Below are 6,185 nucleotides of genomic sequence, written 5' to 3' on the forward strand. Positions count from 1 at the left end.
CTCTGGCCCCCACAGGGTTGGTGAAAGCAGCTTGGTAGGTGCTAATAATTTAAGTCATGCTTTTTCTAGAGGTCCAAAGCTGCAGCAGTTAGTAACAAAATGAGGCTGATTAAGTTAGTCTGAACCAGAGTGGATGGGGTCAGCCTGAGCACACGAAAATCCCTGGAAAGTGTTCAACATTTGAAGCGCTGGAAGCAGCCAGAGGGGCGGAGAGGGGTATCTTGTGGGGGAAGATTTAACTCTGAATTTGTAATTGAGACACCGTGGGAAGGAAATGCATCTGCCTCACTGGACCTGGGAGGGCTTGGTCATGCTGAGAGGAGCTCCTGAACTGGGAGGTGCTGCTGGGGAAGAGGGTGACACATCCCCACTGCACCCCCTCGGGTCAGGGGGTGCCCAGGTAAAGAGCAGCCCAGTGAAATTCCAGCTCTGCCCTTTGCTGTGCACACCAAGTGATGTCTGAGCCCCGGGAGATTTCCCCTGCTCAGGGATTCCTCGGGACCCCGGGCCAGAGGCTGCCACAGCGCTGGTGCACATTTGGGTGGCCCAGTCTGTGCGGGAAACTGAGGCAGAGCAGGGGAGGCAGCTGGATGCGCAGGAGCCCTGATCTCCGGAGGGAGGGAGTGAGGCTCACCTGGGTGAGAGGCACACGCAGGCCACGGCTATTTTTAGCCCTGTGTTCCCTCAGCGCGAGGACTCAACTTCTGAGAAAATTGCCTGGAGCTCGTTTAGCCATGGCGTGATGGCTGGCGAGGGAGGGAGGGAGGGAGGGAGAGGGCAAATTAGGGGCTCAATTTCATCCAGGGTGCTCGGCAGGGCCAAGGCTCCCGGGAGGGCTCTGCAGCGAGGAGGACAGCGGGACTGTCCCTGCTGGGGACACCCTGTCCGTGCCCCATCCTGCAGCCAGGCTGGGGGTCCCGGTGCCCACCGCTGTCCTTGGCACCGCTCGGGGCTCCTCGCCAGTTTTGGCTGAGCAGGGCTGCAAAGGCCAAATCTCCTCTCGGGAATTTTTGGGTGCTGTTGAGGCTGGGGGAGCCTCGCGTGCTCCCGCGGGCAGCCCCAGCCCAGCCATTTCCCTCCCCCCACCCCCGACTCCGGCTGTCGATTTTACCGTTTCGGTCAGAAAAGCATCTTCCCGTTGCCTGGCAACGCTCGGCCGGTGGCGGGGGGGCTCCAGGCGGGGAAGGGGGTGGCCCTGCGGCCGGAGCCAGCCGGGTGCCCGTGGCGACTCCGCCACACGGTTCTGGACGCCTGGGCCGGTCCGGCCGGTGCGGGACCGGGCGTGCAGAGGCGCGGGGAGGGCGCGGGGAAGCGGCGGACGCGATCCGGGCTGCGGGGAGCATCGGCCTCCCCCGGCACCGCGCTCCAGCGCTTTATTGCAGGCATTTGTCTTCCATGGCAGCGTGTCTGCCTTAAAGGGGAGAGGAGAGACTCCCACTGTTACTGGGAGGAAAACAGAACTTAATTGAATCCCAGAGTCTCTTGTAGTCACATCAGTGGAGAGTGACACCGCGGCGTTACCCCCGGGCACCCAGCAGTCTGTGCTCCTCCTCCAGGGCGCACGGAAACCCCCGGGCTGGGGTCCCAAGAGCCCGCCGGGAGCAGAGATGTCCTCCAGCTCCTTGTCAGCCCGGAGGCACTCGGCACTGTGCTGAAATGCAGCTGCCAGGGTGTACGTGGGGCTGGCAGAGCTGCCCAGCACTGTCAGCCCCAGCACACGCTCCCTCTGTGCTGCTTTTCCGTTTGCACTTTGCTCTTCTGCTTTAAGGATGGCAATCCAACAGGGACCTGGGCCCAGATCTTGCCTTCATAGCCAGGAAAAGGCAATCAGAGGATGGGAAATGGCACTTTGGACTCCCCCTCACCATTAATGCAAGCCCCTGGATCCAGCCTTGACTTGGGGCTGGGGCCACGGTGGATGTACAGAACAAAAGGAACTGCAGTGGGAGAGTGCAGGGAGCATGCAAGGATGGATGAGGTGAGAGCAGCAGGGTGGAGGATCTTCCCTGCCTCTCCTCACCCTTTTTAGTGACCTGCTCCTCCCTAGCTGCCTGGTGGACTTCAAAATTCTGCCTTTAAAATGTTTGCAAAATTCCCAAAGCATCAAGAAGGCCCAGCTGGGAGGGCAAAAAAAATGGCATAAATAAGCAGGCAGGAGGATTTGTTAAACAGCAGCAGCTGCTGGCAAACACTTCAATATCAGTGCAGCCGGGTGCTGATCCGTATTGCTGCTGGGGCCACGGGCTGGTACCAGCACAGGGGGGCTGTGTCTGAGCCCAGGGTGGCTGTGGGGCACAGGGGTCCTGCTGTGGTGGAGGGCACCTGGCTGGGCACAGCAGGGCAGGGCTGCGAGGTGTTCCAGGTGCAGACTCTCCTTCTCCTCCTGCTTCCCACCCAGACCTCACCTCCTGGGTGAGGGGCCATGTCCATCTGCACCCCCAGAGCGTTTTGGGGCTGTGTTAACCCCCCTGCCCGTGCCCTGGCCGTTCAGCAGGGTGGGCTGTGGTGGGAGCGGGGCTCCAGCCCGGCGTGGGACCGCGCCTGCCTGGCGGAGGCACAGCCGGGCTGGCATTGCCATGGCAATGGAGATAACAACGGCAGCTGCCAGGCGGGGAGCAGCCAGGGCAGGGATCTCCAGCAATGCCTCGGCCACGCTCGCCCGTGCCAGGGCCACACTGGGATCCCAGCCCAGGCCCACCCCTGTCCGCGCTCACAGCAGCGAGCACGTCTTTGCTGTGGTGAAGCCCTTGGCACCCTTCACACCCGTGGCAGAGCCAGAGGTTGCACTGAGAAATACATAAAAACACAGATTCAAACCCTCCAACCTGTCCACTGCCAGGTTATAATTAATCCCCGTTTGCACTTCCGTCCAATTTCCCTCACACGGCTCCTCACCCAGACCAATTGTCGCATGAGGTTTCTGTAATTGCTAATCTTATCAAGCACATCGGTGGAGTGAGAACACTGCAATTAGCAGGGGCAGGAGCCGCAGGTGAGCTGCTGCTGGGCGAGTGTTTGTTTCACCTGTGCCAGGGGAGGATGTACACCGTCTGCAGTGCTTGCTGGGGCTGTTCCTTGCCTAGTCTGGGCAGGATGAGATCCTCAAGGTGACCGAGGCTGCAGCAGTGCCCAAACCGCTGAGCACCAGGAGCTCCACAGTCCTGCTGGGAGCCTCTGCTGGGGTGGGGGCTCACCTTTCCCAGCCCCACATCACCATGGTGCTACAAGAGTCCTCAAACAGGCGCAGACCCTCTGAGCGGGCTCAGACAAACAAGGTACAAACCCTCAGGAGATCCGGCTCCGAGCTGCCGCTCGGGAACTGACGCGCTTTTTTGCGGACAATCTGTTCCCTCCCACTGCCTCTGGCTACCTGCCCACCCCACCTCCCGGCAGAGGCGTCGGGTGGCAAGAGCAGGTCTGGCCACCGGGGCAATTCCATGGAAGCCCCCAAGTGCCACAGGGCCAGGCTGGGCTGGCCGGGCAGTGCTGGCAGACCCCGGAGCAGCCGTGGCTGCAGAGCAGCAGCTGGAGCAGAGAGCAGCCAGGTGCTCCCCCAGATCAGATTCATCTGGGGCAGATGGGGCTCACAGCCTTGTCTGGACACATCACAGATTTGTGGCGGGTTTAGGGGTGCCTCGAGCACATCCCTGAGGTGCAGGAGGGGGCTCACACAGCCCCGAGCTGCGCTGCCAGGCGCCAGGAGAGCATCGCAGCGCCGGGTGCCCGCTGATGGCACACGCAGGGGGTGGCAGGGTCCCAACCCTCGCCGCAGCTGTGGGGTCCGTGGGGTGGTGTTGCACGGGCCCACCAAAACCTCTCGCTTCGCCACCCCCAGCCGTCTGTCGCTGCTGACACTCACCGACAGGAATAAACTCCAACACCTACCATATGCTTTGCTACTTCTGCTGCCCGCGCTCACTTGTTACTATCTATTTTCAAAGCTGGGGCAGCCTCTGCGTGGGGAGGTTGTTGGGCCAGGCCCCAGCAGTGGGGAGATGAGCTACGATGGGGTGCTGGTGTTTCTGGCACAGATGAATGCAGGGGATCTCTCTCTGGTGGTCTCTGTCCTCCTCTTTGAGCAGGTCCTGCTCCCCAGCACTTCCCACGTGGGCACCAGCTCTGGTGCTCGGCTGGGCAGTGGATTTGGTGCTGGTGGAGCTGGCTGGTCCTGCCCTGGGCCAGCTGCTGTGGATTCAGTGGATTTGGTGCTAATGGAGCTGGCTGGTCCTGTCCTGCCCTGCCCAAGGGGCTCAGCGTGCTGGTGCTGTGACCCTTCCACAGCAGCACCCAGCCCTGCCATGCTGTGGCACTGCCCACTGCCTCACCGGCCGCTGTCACAGCTCGCTGGGCACTGACAATGCTCCTGCTGGGGCACGTCCTGGGCTCCATCCAGCCCACTCATCCCTGGCCAGGAGCAGCACACCAATGGCCTGGCTGTTCCCTGAGCTGTTCCCTGGCACAGGGACATGAACCAGCAGGATGGCTCCAGGTTCCAGGCGTGGGAGCTGCATCCTCAGGGCTGTCCCCAGGGAAGGCCAGGGGGAAGGCTGCAGTGGGCAGCGGTCAGCGTGTCCCCCTGGGTATGGAGGATCACATCACAGCCCTCCCCTGGCAGGATGGAGATGTAATCTCTGTGTAGAGGCACCGTGAGCAGTGCCTCTTCCCCACTGCGAGCTGCTCCGTGTGTTTACGACTCTCACAGCCAGCAAAATTCATCTTGTTTCGGGAGTGAATGCATCTCGGCTCATCCTCCAGGTGCCAGAGCTGGTGACGCTGTAAACGGCGGAAGATCTTCACAGCGGAGCTCGGCTGGGCTCGGGCTGAGCCTGTCCTGCCTCCTGGCACTGTCACCGCTCCCCGGGGCCGCGCAGGGGACAGGCGGCTGTGGCTGCCGGCTTCCCCGGGGCATCCCGCATCCCGCCCCGAGTTTTAATTGCACCATACCGCTTTGATTCCTGGCTTTAATTGCAGCCTAACGAGGCCCGGGCAGCAGGAGAGGAAAACATCAAGCTTAAAGGGAAACAAATCGGGAGAGAAAAGAACATTTACTGGTGACTAATAGGTCCGCGGCTCGGCGTGTGTGTTTGCCTGCCACAGTGCGGGACGTTGCCAGGACGAGAGGGGATTTCTTCCTACTTGGCAAGCCGAGCTGCACAGTACAGTGCAAGGAGAGAGGATTTTTCCTGGGCCCATGCCGTTTCTGTGTTATTTTTAAAAGCTGAAACCCATCCTGAGCTCCGGGTAAACAGAGTAGATTGTGCCTGCTTTCACAGGCAGGGTCGGGGCTAAATAATCCCGTGGTGACAGATGGGCACGTTCACACACTGCACCGGTCACACCAGAGGGGATTGAGACCGATCTGCTGAAAGGATGAGAGATTCTGGTGCTGGCACCCCGAGTGCCACCACCCTCGCCGAGTGCCACCACCCTTCCCGAGTGCCACCACCCTCCCCGAGTGCCACCACCCTCCCCAAGTGCCACCACGCCAGGGGAGGATGGGGCAGGGCAGAGAGATTGTGGTGCTGGCAGTCCCTGAACTCGAGCACAATTCCCTGGCAGGAACTCTGCCCGGGATTCCCTGGGCTTTCCTTGTGCACAGGGACACCAACCCAGTGTCCCCAAGAGCTGCCTGGGGGTGGCTGAGGTCCCTTTGAGGCTTTGCTGTGCTGGTGAGGGATGCCAGGGCCAATCCCACAGGATGGGGCAGGGGAGTGAGGGTAGGAACAGGGACATGGGGATGGGGACAGGGATGAGGACGTGTCAGCATAGCTCAGTGGTGCTCCTGATGCCTCTTGGGGTGGCCCCACAGCCGTTTGTGTGGCTCCAGCATGGCTGCCTGGGCTGTTCCCCCCACACCAGAGAGAGCTGGGATCTCGTTAGTGAGCTCCTGGACTTTGAGCATGTTGGAAAACAGCGCTTGCTAATAAGAGAAAAAGAATGACAGCAAATAAGCCCAGCCACAGGAACATGCCCTTTTCATCCAGTATTTTTTATTCCCCCACATTCTCCCCCCTTCCCTTCTTCGCCAGTGGATTGAAGCCACTGTAATAAAATTATTAAATATGAAAAAAAAAGATGTAGCCCCCACCTCGATGCGGCAACCATGGAAACTGGATCAAGGGGACACCTGTACATTTCCATTCCGGGCTCCTGCTTGCTGAATATACAGAGGAGCACTAATTAAA

The sequence above is a fragment of the Onychostruthus taczanowskii genome, unplaced genomic scaffold (genome assembly GCF_017590055.1).
Source record: "Onychostruthus taczanowskii isolate IOZ18803 unplaced genomic scaffold, ASM1759005v1 scaffold106, whole genome shotgun sequence".
In the NCBI taxonomy this organism is placed as follows: domain Eukaryota; kingdom Metazoa; phylum Chordata; class Aves; order Passeriformes; family Passeridae; genus Onychostruthus; species Onychostruthus taczanowskii.